We start from the raw sequence: 17,158 nt of genomic DNA, 5'->3' as shown, positions 1-17,158 counted from the left end.
TCATTTTTTTGTTCAAGTTCTCTTCCATAAAAAGATTAATATTAAAAAAGGTTTTTCTTGATTTCACAGATAAAATCTATATCAGATTGCTTATCATCTCAGTGAGGGTGGAGGAGAGAAAGGGATTCAAAATTTTTTTCAAATGTTAAAAATTATTTTTACATTCAATTAAGGAAAAATAAAATATTATTTTAAAATTGCTAACAAATTTTTAATTGTCAATTCTGATGGCCTTTTCTAAGTCCTTATTCTTTAAAACCTCTCTTCAGCTTTTGACACTGTTGATGACTCTCTCCTACTGGGTACTCTTTGCTCTTTGGACTTTCATGACACTGCTCCTCCCTCTTGATTCTCCTTCTATCTGTCAAAATCTACCTTTTTAGTCTCCTTTGCTGGATCATCTTATATCATTTTACCTAGCTATGGCTATACCCTAAGACTCTGTCCTCAGCTCTATTCTCTATACTCTCACTTGTTAACTTTATTAGCAGCTGTGGATTTAATTATCATCCCTATGCTGATGACTTCCAGATTTATATATTTAGCTTTAGTTTTTTTCCTCAGCTCTAGGCCCATGTCAACAATAATCTATTGGACATTTCTTACTGAATTCATATTCAATTCACATAGATAGCTCACATCCAATATATCCAAAGAAGAAACTCATTATTTTTACTCTAAAATCCACCCCCTTACTAATTTGCCTATATCTATTATGAACATTATCATTCTTCTAGATACCTGGTTTTGCAGTCTCATCCTCAGCTACTCATTCTTTTCTGCTTAACATATACTGTCAGTTACTAAATTTTGTTATTTTTCCTTCTACAAGTTTTGTTTTATGTATGAAACTCTTCTTAGGCTCCATAGTTTCTTATACTTTCCCCCCAAAGAATATATTTTGCTCATATATATATATATATATATATATATATATATATTTTTTTTTTATATATATATATATATTTTTTGGTATAAGTGTCTTTCTATAAATGTCTCCTCTGTTAGAATGTAAGCTTCTTGAGGGCAGTGAATGTTTAACTTGCTTCTCTGAATCCACAGTGACTGACACATAGTAGTTGCTTAATAAATTCAGGGTTGTAAACCTTAAAATTTCTTAGACTTATAAATGTTGGAAATTTCACCATTGGGAAATTTCATACTTGAAAAATTTCCTACTGATAGTCTATTGGAATGTTAACCTCCTTGGCATGGGAGGGTCTTTCTCCTCCCTACTTAAGATTACTTTAAGACAGAAATCTTTTGCTGAACAATGGAAAGGGCTTTGACCTATGCTTAAGCATAGAACAGGAAGTTCTTTGAGTCATGATTGATTTTAGAATTGATACAATACAGATACTTGGAATGACAGAACCAGGTCTTGGAACTTCCAATCTCCACCCTGCTCAGTCCTAACAGGATTTAGGAAGGGCTGCAGCAAAGGATCAAGCTTTAATTATTTGAGAATATGACCTTCAACAGACATGTGCAAAGCCACAGACCTCTGGGTGGTCCTGGGTTAAGCTAGAGCCACCATTGGCACAGGGAAGACATGGACAGTGATTGGTAGATATGAGAACTGAGGGGAGGGAACTTGAATGGTTTCCTTAAAGATAGCCGGGTCTGAGGACTAGGGAGGTTGGAGAGGTTTTGCTCTGAGAGGCTGTGCTCTGAGAAGCTTGCTCTGAAGGAAGCTGGAGGTGGAGGCCCCTGAGACTGTTTCTCCATTTTGGTCACGTGAGTGATAGGGACTGATCTCTTTTCTTTGCCTCAGCTATCTAAGGGCTTGGGCCTTTAGGCCCAGCCTAAACAGAGGGGTTATTTAAGCCCTATTCCCTTCTCTCTCCTTTCTCTCTCTCTCTCTCTAATACCTTTCTTCCTCCTGTTTGTAATTAAACTCCATAAAAGGTTGACTGCTGACTTAAGTTTTCATTTAGGAATTACATAGCTGAATTCCTTGGCGACCTTAAATTAATATATATCAGTCTTTTAAAGTGATTTCTGGGGGCAGCTGGGTAGCTCAGTGGATTGAGAGCCAGTCCTAGAGATGGGAGGTCCTAGGTTCAAATCTGGCCTCAGACACTTCCCAGCTGTGTGACCCTGGGCAAGTCACTTGACCCCCATTGCCTAGCCCTTACCACTCTTCTGCCTTGGAGCCAATACACAGTATTGACTCCAAGAGCGAAGGTAAGGGTTTTAAAAAAAAAAAAGTGATTTCCTTGTCACAGGGTTGATTGATTGAAGGATATCCTGAGAGCTTTGTCAGATACCTTACTGGAATTCAAGGTTCCAGATGTCTGTGGCATACCCCTAAACCCTTCTGAAGAAATGAGGTCTACAGCTGATTCCTCCATTCCCCTGGTCAGAAAAGAAAAGAAATTGTTAGTCTTTCCAAAAACCAATCCCTCCATCTTGACCTTTGATTCTATCCTGTCTTTATGACTACTACTTCAGTTATAAGCCTTTGTTAAACTTTATTAAATCAAGGCTCTTCAGGGGTACCCTCACCACTGGCTACAAATAGGCCATATCTCCTGAACCCTGAGAAAGGTTCATCTTGATACTTCTATCCCATCTGGCCAATATCACATCTCTTTCAAACTTCAAAACCAAATTTGGTGCAAAAAATAGTCTTATTTTTTGAATGCCAACCCTACAATCTTCTCTTTTCAACCCACCACATCCATTTTATATATATATATATATATATATATATATATATATATATATATATATATATATATATATATATATATATCTCAAAATGTCCTTTACATCACACTAATGATCTCCTGTTAGTCAAAGTTAATTGCTTCCCCCAAAACCTCATCCTCCTTGACTTGTCTGAAATTTTTTACAAAATTTTTCATCCTATCCTCCCTTGACTTCAGAGGTACTTTTTCTGATTCTGCTATTTTCTTAATTGCTTTTTCTCTTGCTGCTTTGATTACTTTTTAATTTGCTAATTTTAATCTATTACTATGGATGTTCTCTGAGGGTCTGCTTTCAAATACACACAGACACACACACAAGCTTTTATTTTTTCAATATTCATTTTAAAATTTGGAGTTCCAAATTCTCTCCTTTTTCCCCTTTCCTGATCATTGAAAAGGCAAACAACACAACACCCTATTATACATATGAAGTCATGCAAAAATTTCAATATTAGCCATGTTGGAAAGGAAACATACAAAAATATATTTTAAAAGTATGCTACCATCAATATCTCAGAGTTCATCAGTTCTCTTTCTTGAAGTGGATAGCATTTCTTTTTCATGAGTCCTTTGGAATTGTGGATCAACTGAGCTTCTGTTTCCTCATCTATGAAATGACGCAATGAATATGTATTTAATAAGTGCTTACTATGTACCAGGGACTGAGACTTGGGCTTTCAAAGAAAAGGTAAAAATAATGGATGCCCTCAAGGGACTTACATTCTGTATAATTGAAAATCTGTTACCCTAAAAAAGAACTATGTTTCCCAGGAGCCCACTGACATCCTGTCATTATGCACTTCCTGTAGATAGGGGATATTAGATGGGGATGTGGAAGGTCCCATCTCTTTACTTCTGGTCCCGAGCTTGGTGGTGGTTTGAAGGCGGGTGTTTGAAAAAACCTATGATATTTGTCACAATTTTTACAGACAGCAAAACTTTCAATCTTGGCAAATATGTTTTTAAACAAAGTAAAACTTATTTGGGTCTAGAACATGACCAAGAAATCTAGATTGTTCTGGTGGAAGTAAATTAAACTAAAGAATTTTGAAGGAGCTCTTTTTGGCTTCCTGCTTCATAGAAACACCTTGGTAGGAACATTTCTCTAAATCTCTAATAAAAACATTATATTTTAAGAGATTTATTAATGATCATTAGAAATCAAGGAATAAAGAAGATACAAAATAAAAACCATGTGCCCATGACTGATCAGACAGTTCAAACATCCGCCTTTTTTGTCATACAGCAACTTATATGAAATATTATAGTAGACTTGTTTGCTATTGTAATTAACTGGGCTATTGTGAATTTTAGGGACTTTGGTACTTCTTTGAACATGGATTATCTATTGTATTACTGTTTTATTCTGAAAATCTTTTGTACTCACACGGTAGTTAAGTTAAAAAGGAAATGGGTCTCATTTTGGGGGTGAGAAACCTTTGTACTCTACATTTCCTTGGCTGACATAGTGTGTCAATGATTATAAGCTATATATTTTTGAATTGTAAAACTCTTTCATTATTTCACTATAAAAATGATGCCACTGATTGTTTAAAAAAATTATGGGACTCTGCTTAATGATTCTGTCTGGTTCCAGGACAAGAGAACACAAAAGGATCCATTGCACAGTGCCAAAGAAGCACAAAGCTAAACTGCATAGTGGTAATCAAGCACAAGGTCAAAGAGACCAACCAATCCAAATGGGATTGAAAATTATGAACCAAGACAAGAGGATTTGAACTTGTTTGGGGTTTGATGTTGTGACTGTTTAACATGTGTTAAAGGCAGGTCTTCCTTGTCCCACATTCTACCAAGTATCTCAAATTTGACTCCTACCTGGCTCCTATAATCTGGTCCCTTTTCTGTCTTTCATGGTATGGCAAACTTAATAGTCATGGCTACTGATTGGGTAAATGAATAATTGCTTAAATCACTTTAATTGGTGTGAACCTTAAAAATTCTCAGACCCTACTTCATAAGGTTAGGTTAAGACCATTCCCCACTTTAAACAATGAAGGAACTTAGATCAGGAATGTAAGACTTCTACTTAGATCAGGAATGTGAAGACCTCTACTCCACCCCTACTTAAGCCTTCTTTAGGGGAAGAAACTCCTTGCTGAACAATGAAAAATACTTAAACCCATACTTATAGTAAGACAAAAAGTTCTTAAGCTGTGCCTATTTTTAGATATAATACAAAAGGGTGCTAAGTACCTATAAAGGTCAGGCAACTTGTGAATTTACAAGGAGCAAAGAGGTGAGAAACTTACTCAGAAGTTTTTTGGTGTGAACTTAATCAACAATTTAAAGCCTTCTTAGGTGTGACCTAAGAATGGTCTGTCCTTTGAAAAACGTCTACTATGATTGGTAGATGGGAGAACTTAGGGGAGGTGACATAGGAGAAAATTCCCTTTATAAGGAGAGAAAAAGCTGAGTCTCAGGACAGTCAGAATAATCTCTCTCTGGAGATGGATGGCTGGCTGAACTGGTGTCTCTGAACACTAGAATCCCTTGCTTGGACAGATCTTGTGGTGAGTGATTTAAGACTAACTGATCTCTCTCTTAAGACTCAGGTCTAGGCCATGTTGGCTAAGACCCTTCATACTTATTCCTCTCTTATTCTCTCACACTTTCTTTAATTCCTCATTTGTATTAATCAAAATCTCTATAAAACCCAGCTGACTTGGGCATATTTTAATAATTGGGAATATTTCCCTGGCGACCACCTTATATTTGATTTTAAAACAAGACACTGTCTTGAAACCATATTTTCTGCGGTCACAATTTACTCATCCACTCTTTTATATGCCAACAATTTAAGTCTTCCACTATTTTAATCACTACAGTTTATGTCTCCCACTATTTTAATTATCACATTGGGCCTTGATTCAAGGAACTGTTATAGATTTATTTTTCTTTTACTTAGAATTTTTACACATAAGACTTTGATTGTCTATTTCATCCAGATATTATCTTTTTTTATTTGGATTTTTTTGATGTTTTTGATTTCTCTTGCCAATTGATTCATATACCTCATAACTCAGCCATGTATTCCTAAGTGATCCCTGTGTTTTTCAACACCATCTTCAGAGGAGGAATGTATTATTCTTATTATTCTAAATTGCAAAATTTAAATTCTTTTTGAGAGTAATTTTAGGATAAGAAACATGCTACCTCTCCGAATCCAAAAAGTGAACTGTTTGGAGAAGGCACTATTAAGATGCCTACACAAACCACACTCTGAACCTGAAGATCCAGAGTAAACTTTGGGATGTGGTGATTTGAACTGTGTGGGGTTGAATGCATTTGTTTTGTATGTATACTCTTATGCGAAAGGGGGCTGCTTCCTACTGGCTTTTTGTCAATGTACCTAGCAATCATTGGTTTTGTTCTCTTTTCCCTTTATCCCCAAATTATTGTAATTTCAAAGTTGATTATGTTTACAAGATCCATTGGAGAAACCAGTCTTCCACAGATCTCAGGGGGAATGTATAATTGAAAATCTGTTACCCTAAAAAAAGAACTACATTTCCCAGGAGCCCACTGACTTCCTGTCATTATGTACTTCCTATAGATAGGGAATATTAGATGGGAATGTGGAAGGTCCCATCTCTTTACTTCCGGTCCCGAGCTTGGTGGTAGTAAGGCAGGTGTTTGAACCAGCTGGTCAGTCATGGGCACATGGCTTTTATTATTCCTTGATTTCTAATAATCATTAATAAATCTCTTAAAATATAATATTTTTATTAGAGATTTAATTTTTACAATTCTAATGGGAGGAGGGAGATAATAAACTATAACATGCAAAACAAATACAGAAAATGAAATTTAACCTTAAAAGGGATGGTGATCTTCTGGGGTAGGGAGGACAGGAAAGGTTTTAAGCTGAGTGTTAAAGGAATCAAGATCCCAAGAGTCAGAAGTTGAGAGGGAGAACCTTCTAGTAGGGAACAGCTATTATAAAAGCAGAGAGATGGAATATCTTTGTAGAAGAAAGAACAGATAATTCAGCATGGCTGAATAGTAACATGTATTAAGGAGGAGAATGTAAAAAAATTGGAAAGGTAAGGCAGCTATGTGTCTCAGAAGAAGGTGTCTTCAGGCCTGGAGATGGGAGGTATTGGGTTCAAATCAAGCATAAGCTACTTCCTAGCTGTGAGATCCTGGGCAAACCACTTAACCCCAATTGCCAAGCCTTTACCAATCTTCTGTCTTGGAACTAATCCTTTGTATTGATTCTAAGGCATACAGTATGGGTTAAAAATCATTGGAAAGACAAGAGCAGAGGTTTTATATTTTATACTAGAAGCAATAGGAAAAGACCACTGAAGTTAGTTGAGTATGGTAATTACATGATTATATTTGTTTTTAAGAGTTGCTGTAGGCTAGGGAATGAAATTGCAAGATTTGGGAAGAAACTGTGGTATCAGTGAGAGAAGAGTGAAGCATAACACTGAGGTTGGATGGTAAGACCCTTGAAAATAATAGGAAAGCTCAGCAGAGGGAATGGTTTAAAGGAAAAGAAAGTGAGATTGGTTTTGGTTTCGAATCTCAGGAAAGAGAGTAGGGCTTGATAAATAGATCTGGCAAACATATGCATAGATATGGTACTAAACCCATAGGATCTAGTGAGATTACTAGTGAAATAATATATAGAGAAATGGTCACCCAGGACAAAATCTTTGAGAATGCTCACAGTTAATTGAGGTTACATGGATTAAATCCAGCAGAGATTGAGGAATGGCCAGACTAAGAGGAGGAAAACCAAGTCAAGCACAGCCATGAAAACAGAGGAGTGAAGTAGCCAAGGTTGTCTGCAGTGTCAGATGTTGCAGAGGGAGGGGTCAAGAAGATTGAAAACTGAGAAGACTTTGTTTGTGGCAATTTAATTAGAAGATCATTTGCCATGATAAAGCCCCAACCCCCTAGTTCCTAGAGTAAATACTTGCTATTTAACACAAACTGATAGAAAATTGGAAAATGTTCTGACTGAAAAACAAAGTATAGCACCACATCACACAGTATATGCCAAAGTAAACTCCAAATGGTTAAATGACCAACATAAAGGATAGTATCATGAACAAAGTAGAGAAATTAGGAGGTAATTACTTTTCATATCTATGTATTTAGGAAGTGTAAATGACCAAATAATAGGTAGAACTTTATCACAGAAGATAAAATGAACAAATCTGACTACATAAAATTCAAAAATGTCCCCAAACAAAACCAATAGAACTAAAACTAGAAGAGAAGCAGTTAACTGTGAAAAAAACAAACAAACAACTTTGCAGTGTTTCAGTAATAAATATGTTATGTTTAAAACATGAGGAACTGGCTTAAATTTGTATGAGCAAGAGCTATTCACCATTTGATAAATAGTCAAAGGATGCAAAAAGACAGTTTTTTTCTTTTCTTTTTAATGTTCGTCTTTTTATTTTTAAGTTCCAAATTCTCTGCCTTCCACTAGCTCTTTCCTCACTCAATGAGAAAGCAAACAGTATGATACTCATTATATGTGTGATGTCATTCAAGACATATTTCCATATTATCTATGTTGCAAAAAAACAAGAAAAATAAAGTGAAAAAAAAAACATGTTTCAGTCTACAGAGCTCATCAGTTCTCTCTCTGGAGATTAGAGAGCATATCTACCATGAATCCCTTGGAATTGTCATTGATCATTGTATTTATTAGAGTAGCTAAATTTTTTGATAGTTGATTATCATTGCAATATTGTTGTTAACTGAGTACAATACTGACTTCACATTGCGACAATTCATATAAGTATTCCCAAGTTTTTCTGAAACCCTTCCACTTATTTCTTATAACACAATGGTATTCCATTACAATCATATATCACAACTTACTCAGCTATTCCATAATTTATGGTTATCCCCTCAATTTTTAATTTCTTTCCAACACAAAAAGAGCTAGTGTAAATATTTTTGTACATATGGGTACTTTTTTCTTTGATCTCTTTGAGATATAATAATATGTAATAATCTTTCATCTCTTTGAAATACAGTAAAATATAATAATCTTTGGTCGTGGGATACTAGTAATAATATTGCTGGACCAAAGGGGATGCACAGTTTCATAACTCTTTGGGCACAGTTCCAAATTATTCTAGTTAGACCAATTCACAAACTCCTCAGAGGGGAGAGAAGCTTTAAGGTAGGAAGATAGAGACAGGATAGAAGTTTTAGATACCACAAGGGGGATGACGGAGTCAAATTAGAGATATGAGGTGGCAGGAATGAGTCTTATTAATTTTCCATGAGCCACAGCTAAGCTCTGATCAAAGGACCCTTCCGAAGACTTTTACCAGTCCAGAGATCCACATTTAATACCACACAGGTTAGAGAGATGATAGAGGAAGATTAGAAATGGAGCCTGACCTAAGGCCAGCCATCAGCTAGCCTGAAAGAGAGAGAGAGAGAGAGAGAGAGAGAGAGAGAGGCGGAGCTTGCTGGACTAAATATAATCTTTGATATGCAAATATACACAGTACATAGGGATGATTCTCATTGGTTAATGACAAGGTATAGGTGTGGTTTCTCTTAACCAGGTGAGCACAAAGAAACCTGTGTTCCCGCCTAACCTGGGGGAAGCTGGGGTCAAGGGTCAGAGGCTTTCCCAGCCACGTGCAATACTGAGCATGCTCAAGACCGAGCATGCTCTCTTCTAAGGCAATCTGTACATACCAACAGTTTCCCTTGCCCATAGCTAGGGGTGGACTGCTACAGATACTGCATTAGTGTACCTTTTCCCCTTGTTCCCTCCAGTATTTGTCATTTTCCTTTTCTTTTATGTTAACCAAACTAATAGATGTGCGGGTACAATTTAATCCTCTAATTATTCATGAATAAGAGCATGTTTTTATATGACTATTAATAGCTTAGATTTCTTGTTCTGAAAACTGGAGTTTTCAAAGAAAGAAATCCAAGCTATCAATAGCCATGTTTTAAAAAAATGTTTCAAATGTAAATTAAAACAACCTTGAGGTTCCTCCTCACACCATTTGTGGATGTACAAAGCTGAAAGAAAGAGAATCAAAGAAATCTTAAAAGGCCTGTGAAAAATAGCAACATTAGTACAATGTTGGTGCTACTAACTGTCCAGCTGCTCTGCAAAGCAGTTTGGAATTATGCACCAAAATTTACTCAACTATGCATACCTTTTGACCTAGTGATACCAACACTAGAACTATACATTAAAGAATTTAAAGAGGAAAAAAAATCCATATGTAATATGTTTATAGCAGTGTTCAGCTCTTTTTCAGGTGTCAAAGAACTAGAAACTAAGAGGATATTCTCCTTTGGTGATAGGCTGAACAATTATGGTATATTATTATGATTATATATATAAATGGAATACTATTATGCTATAAGAAATTCTGAAAGGGATATTCCCAGAGGATGCTGAGAAGACCTATATGAACTGGTTCAGAGTGAAGTGACCAGAATCAGAATGATTTATATAATATTTGTACTTATATTAGTAATTATATAATAATACTTCTATTATAAAGACAAAAATTTTGAAAGATTTAGGAATTCAAATCAATGCAATAACCAAACACAATTCCAGAGGACAGATGATGAAGCATGCTACTCATCTCCTGAAAGAGAAATGATAAACTTAAGATACAGAATGAGGCATATTTTTTAACATGGCCAATATAGGAGTTCGTTTTACTTAACTAGACATATTTATTACAAATATTTTCTTTTCAATGGTAGAAAGGTATGGGGCAGCTAAGTGGTTTAGTGGATTGAGAGCTAGGCCTAAAGTTGGGAGGGCCTGGGTTCTGTGAAATTTAGGTTATTCCACCCTACTTAGTCTAACAAAAATCAGGAATATCTACACCCATACTTAAGGATTATGTATTTAGGAGGATGGCCTATGACAAACATGTGCTAACAAATGACAAATCAGAAACAGCTGACAGACCTCTGGGCTGTCCTAAGTCAAGCTTAAGCTACCATTGGTACAGGTGAGATGCAGGAAAGTGATGTAAAACCATCTATATATTTGGCATCACTTCCTCTCTCTGACCTCTTTGGCAGCGGAGAGGTCTCTGGCTGGCAGCATGCTGAGCATTTCGGCATCTTGGCGTGGCGGCAGCTATTGTCTGGTTTGGCAGTGAGTTTTCCTTGCATGGAAGAGGCATGAAGAGAGAAAGGTTTTGAAGGACAAGACAAGATGCCAGAGACTAAGCTGGGGACATGTTTTGTCAATCAAGACGAAGATTCTAAAAAGGAATGTTCCCAGGAGGAGTGGCAGTTGAGCTGATGTGGGGGAGGGGGCTGAGGGTGTCACTCTCTCTCTGGCAGTTGAGGTTGGCAGTTGAGGCTGGCTAAAGACCCTGATTGTGCTGGCTTGTTTTTTGGGGTTTTCTGATCAAGGGGAGACCCTTGTGCTCTCTGAGATTTTGACTGACCAAGAGTTGGGGTTTTTTCTGGCCACAGAGAGAGGAGAAGAAGGAGAAACTTGGCTTTTGAGTTGGTTGTCTCTCTCTGAGAGTTTAAGCTTGCCAGGAGAAATTGAGAGACCTTGATGCTGTTGTAAAAGAAGAAATGTGAGATTTAAAATGGTTGAGGTCTTAAACTATAATAGATTAAAATAGTGGAAGATATAAATTGTGATAGATATAAGAGAGGGTGAGTAAATTTGACTGCAGAAATATGTTTCACTACAGTGTCTTGGGTTTTAAAATCAAATATAAGGTGGTCGCCAGGGAAATATTCCCAATTATTCAAATACCAAAGTCAATTGGGTTTTATAGAGATTTTAATTAACAATACAATGAGTAATCAAAGAAAGAGAGAGAGAGTAAGAAAGGAATAAGTATGAAGGGCCTCAAGCCAATATGGCCTAGACCTGAGTCTTAAAAGAGAAATCAGTCAGTTTTTTAACACTCACCACAAGGTCTGACTAAACAAGGATACTAGTGACACCAGGCCAGCGTCCTTCCTCAAAGAGTCTTCCAGCCAGAGATTGTTTCAAAGGGCCTCTCTCAAGAGCCTCCAGAGCTCCTACCCCAGAGGGACAGAGCCCCTCAGAGGAGCTCCTCAAGGAGCTCTCCTTCAGAATGAGAGTCAGAAATTGAGATCCTTTGCTCTTCTCTGAGCTCTTATTTTTAAGGGCAAAATCTCCTCTGTCACCTCCCCTAAGTCCTTACATCTACCAATCACTGTAGATGTTTCTAAAGGACTACCCATTTTTAATTCACAGCTGAGTAGTTTTAGTCTCTTTAGTAAGTCAGGAAAAAATGCTGCTGTCGACAAATTTCATTAGAAAAAACCCCTGAATAAGTTATCACCCTTTTAGGTTTAAGTAGTTTACAAGTTGCCCCACCTTTATAGGTACTTAGTATCCCATTGTATCAATTCTAAAACAGTCATGACTTAAAGAACTTCCTGTCCCTTCCATAAGCATGGATCAAAGTACTTTCATTGTTTAGCAAGCCGTTTTCTGTCCTAAAGCAGTCTTAAGTAGGGTGGAGCAGGGATATTCCCAAGGCAAGGAGTTTTCACACTTAAGTAGAATTCTCACTATCTGCTAGGGAATTTTTTTAAGTAGAAGATTCCCCAATGAGGAAATTTCCAACATTCATAAGTCTGAGAAATTTTAAGGTTTACAGAAAGATCTTAGCTGTTGTCCTCCATTTATCTAACTGTTCCTCTTCTCACCTTTGTTACTGAACTATTTCCATAACCCTCTCAAATTCCCCTTATAGATTAGGGAAACCCTCATCCCACTTTCCTCAGTTTCCCATCTTATTATCCCAATAAACCCCTATTTGAAAAAGGAAAAGAAGATCTTTATAGTTCACTTAGGGGGGGAGGAAAGAAGCCAAAGGCTTCAAGAAGAATTGGGAGGTGAAGGGGGTCAGGGAGCAGAGGGTTGGAAAAGGGAGGGAGGGAGGAAGGAGATTAGGAAGTAGATTGATCCATCAGCCATCAATAGGGGTCAGCAGGCAAAACCCCAGAGTAAACCCCAGAGCAGTCCTGTGTGCCAGTACCCTGTGTGGCAGCATTCCCCTGTACTAGCAGTGTCTCTCATCTACCCCCATTGTAACTAGGAGATCCTCAGGGTGGTTCCACTCTAGCAGCTCTCTCTCTCTAGTCATAAGCCAGAGGACAGCAGTCAATTCAAGAAGAAACAGTTTCTCTCAGTTTACCTTTCTCTATCTCAATCAGTAGTAGTTTCACTCAGTTTCCAGTCAGTTTACTTCTATTTTACTTGATACTATACTGTGAGAAGCTGAGTAGTTAGTTCAGGTTAAGGCATATTAGCTGAGCTCTCCTGGAGTTTAGGCTGATACTTTCTCCTTTACCTTCCAAACACTATCCTCTTAGAGAAAGCCTCTAATCTTCCCACAGGCCAGGTGGGATAAATCTTACACCTTTTTCCTCCCCCTTCTCCTTAATTTCTTTCTTCTATGTTAATTAAAATCATCATAAACATCCAGCTGACTTGGATATTTTATTTGGGATATTCCCTGGTGACCAAAAATTCATTTAGATTAGGTCACAACCCTAAAATTATCCTTACAGTCCAAATTTGACTTCAGTCACTTCTTAGCAGTATGACCCTGGGCAAGTCACTTAACCACTATTGCCTAGCCCTGTGATAGTGAACCTATGGCACATGTGCCAAAGATGACACACAGAAATCTCTTTGTGGGCACATGGGCCATCCCTGGCATTTAGTTACTAGCTCTGGCAGAGCTGCTCCTTTCCCCCTCTCCAATGTGCCTCCCCACCCCTCTGTGCTTATTCCCTCCCTGAACAGAGCACTCAGGCCATTTCCCTCTCTATCTCCCTCCCCTATCTGGGGTAAGATAGAGGGGATTGGGGGGACATGGCACATAGTCTCTAAAAGGTTTACCATTACTGGCCTAGCCCTTATCACTCTTCTGCCTTGGAACAATTTTTTTTTTAATGGCAGTAGGGTAGAGAGTAGAGAAAATAAATATTTGTTCATTGAAGAAATTAGGGGGCAGTTAGGTGGCTCAGTGGATTGAGAGCCAGGCCTAGAAATAAGAGGTCCTGGGTTCAAATCTGGCCTCAGATATTTCCTATCTGTGTGACCCCCAGATACATCACTTAACTCCCATTACCTAGCCCTTACTGGTTTTCTATCTTGGAATCAATATATAATTTTGATTCTGAGTGCGAAGGTAAGAGTTTTAAAAAGAAAAAGTTAAAATTTTTAAAAAGATCAATTTTGCAAGGACACATGTAATACCTAGTAGAATTGCTCGTTAGGAAGGGGTGGGGGGAGGGGAGGGAGGGAAAGAATATGATTCTTGTAACCAAGGAATAATGTTCTAAATTGACTAAATGAAATTTAAAAAAAAAAATCAACTTTGTTTTTTTTTTTGGTCTTTTAAATTTTTATTTATTTAATTAATTTTAATTTTTTAATATTTTTCCATGTTCCCTGTTCCCAGCACTGACAAGCAATTCCACTAGGCTGTACAATTGTTATCACTTGATACCCATTTCCATATTATTCATTTTTGCTTTAGAGTAAAAAGGATCAACTTTGGAAAGGGTGGTTTCATTAAAAGTCAGAAACCAGATTGTAGAAGATTCAGAAGAAAATGAAAGGACATTATGGCATTAATAAAGGGTGGAAGAGATATAGGATGATCGCTTGTGGACATGGTAGTTTCTAGGAAAGTTGTGAGTTTTTTAGATTGGAGAGATTTGGACACATTTCTTGGCAGCTAAAGGAGCCACTAAATACAGAGTTTGAAGATTAAAGGGAGAATAAGGACGATGGTGGGAGAAATCTGCTGGAGAAAATAGGAAAGGATGAAGTCAAGTACATGTAGAAGAGTTTGCCATGGCAAGCAAAATGTCTATATCATCAGAGAATGGAGTAAAGAAATTGATAGCTGGGGCTAGGAGGGGAACTGTGCCAGAGGTATAAAATATGAAGAGGAGAGAAGAAAGAGTCTTGGCAAATCATCTCTTTTTTTTTTTCCTGGTGAAATTTGAGGTGAGGTCCTCAGCAGAGAGGGTTCACAGGGGGAGGAAGTGGTGTGGGAAGTTTGAATAAAGAAGAAAAGGTCTGGAATAGCTTCTCTGATAAGTAAGATAGGAAATTATTGAGGGAGGAATAGGAGGGTTGCTTTGATATAGTGAGAATAAAGTTACTTAAAATAAATTTATAGTGAACCCAGGCAACATGATTAAGAAAACAAGCAGTACCAACCTTACCGAGCTGTTATGAAGTTCAAATGAGATGATGTGTGTAAAATACTTGGCATTTTACAATTTAGCTATATAAATTGTTTATAGAAATACCAACTTTCATTACTATTTCATTAAAATGAAAGTCAAACTGAAAGAGGATGAGAATTGAGAAGAACATCAAAGCACTGATTATAAATCAGTTTTTCAAGCAATTTAACAGAAAAAGAGGAGAGAGAGAGAGAGAGAGAGAGAGAGAGAGAGAGAGAGAGAGAGAGAGAGAGAGAGAGAAAGAAAACAGTTCCTTTCAACTGGATCCACTTCCTTGGCTACCAGATTATATATAGTGGTAGTCTCTCCTTAACCGAGGATGACGATTGTCTTTGTGCGTTTTCATCTATGGTGTATAGATGAGTGTGCACAAAGACACTTGTGCGTGAAGGAGATTTAAGTGGAAAAGTCGTTGCACAGAGACAGTCCCACTCTCTCGGCGTTGGAAGCCTGGGTCCAGTGGCACGAAAAATCGTTACACCTGGAGACTTCCTCAGCTGCATTGGATGGCCGTGTTGTCTTTTGTGCTCCAACTCGCCCTAAGCACTCCACAGTGCTTTGCTGTGTCGCCATCTCAGCCATTGAACCTTCTTATTGGTTTCTTCCATCTGTTCCGCCGAAGCAGTCTTCACATGCTGGGTGAGCAAAGCCCTGGTTCACCAGGGGTCGACTACCCGATGGCTGCCCTCACAAGGTTTAGCTGGCCTGTAGAAGCCTTTGCCCAGGGTGTGGGTGTGGCCGCTGCAGCATGCTAGCAGCTACTGGGAGCCACAAGTGAGAGCTGGGTGTCAGGTGAGGGTCAGAACCTGGAGAGCTGCCCTAGGAGGACACGACAAGCCCTCCATACCAGAGATGCTACCTCTCCCTGAGCACCCCATACACCCTCTACCAGATTGGAAATGTATTAATACATAAAGGAAATTTCATTAAGGATTTATCTTCTAAGGAGGATTCAATAATACTGGAGTGGGTTTAGATATGATGAGAATGGACAGTTTGCCCAGAAATTAGTGTGTTCAGAAAACAAGAGGCATCAATAAAACTTATACCAAGTGAAAAAAAAAAGGATTTTCATGTCTATTCATTAACTATAGGGTCCTTAATCACGTTTGACTTTTTCAAAACCAAAAATACACTTTTTAGCTTATCCTAGAATTGTTGGAATGGTTGATGAATGCAGAGTACAACCTATCAAGAATTGCAATAGAAAATAAGTGGAAAATATCCTTTTTAGATATGGCATGGAAATTTCAAATACTAATTCATGCCATTCATATCACGCAGCTATACTTCTTTTTTTTTTAAGACCTTATCTTCTGTCTTATAATCAATACTAGGTATCAGTTCCAAGACATAAAAGTGATAAGGGCTAGGCAATTGGGATTAAGTGACTTGCCCAGGGAAAGTATCTGAGGCCACATTTGAACCCAGAACCTCCATCTCCAGACCTGCTTCTCTTCTCTCTACACTGAACCTTCTAGCTACCCCACCCCAGCTATTTTTCAATATTATGTCAGCAATAGAGGAATAGGGCTTCCTTTATTAGTTTGCAGTTCTATGTTTTAATGCCATTTTAATCTTTTAGTGTTTTCTTGAGTATCTCTGCTTTACCAAATTGAAGAATTGGCAACTAAGAAGTTGGATGGAGCACTTCAAACAATCTCCCTTAGTTCTTCCTCTCCTCACTCTTCCCCAGTCCCTAGCATATGCACAAATATATAAATAATAACTAAATAATAGCTATCACTTGCTGAATATACTTCACAGAAGTCTGGAGTTACTGAACTTTTATAAAAGTTTGACAAGGAGCCTTTCTGGCTCTTTGATACCTATCTCAAAACTCTTCAAAAAGAGGGTGGATTTTCAATTGGTCTTGGAAGTTTAAAACAGCTTTGAGCAACTGAATGACCTCAGCTCCAGACATGTCCAATCCTTTGAGTCTGAGATTAAGAACTTCAACACTTCCAGGTCCCATGAACAACAAGATGAGTGACTAGACATTTTCTCCAATCCTCACAACCTCTCAAACCTCTCCAAAATGGAAATTGTGTGCCACATAAAGCAGCTTCATCTGTCTCCATGACTTAGGACACACCCAGAAAAAAAAAATCCCTCAAACTCGGGAATTGTTCATCTCTGACCCCGAGCTCATTCAGCACTCCTCTTAGGAGTCCAGCATCAAGGCT

This window comes from Monodelphis domestica, chromosome 1 (assembly GCF_027887165.1).
Source record: "Monodelphis domestica isolate mMonDom1 chromosome 1, mMonDom1.pri, whole genome shotgun sequence".
Classification (NCBI taxonomy): domain Eukaryota; kingdom Metazoa; phylum Chordata; class Mammalia; order Didelphimorphia; family Didelphidae; genus Monodelphis; species Monodelphis domestica.
Note: the sequence above shows the minus strand (reverse complement) of the source record.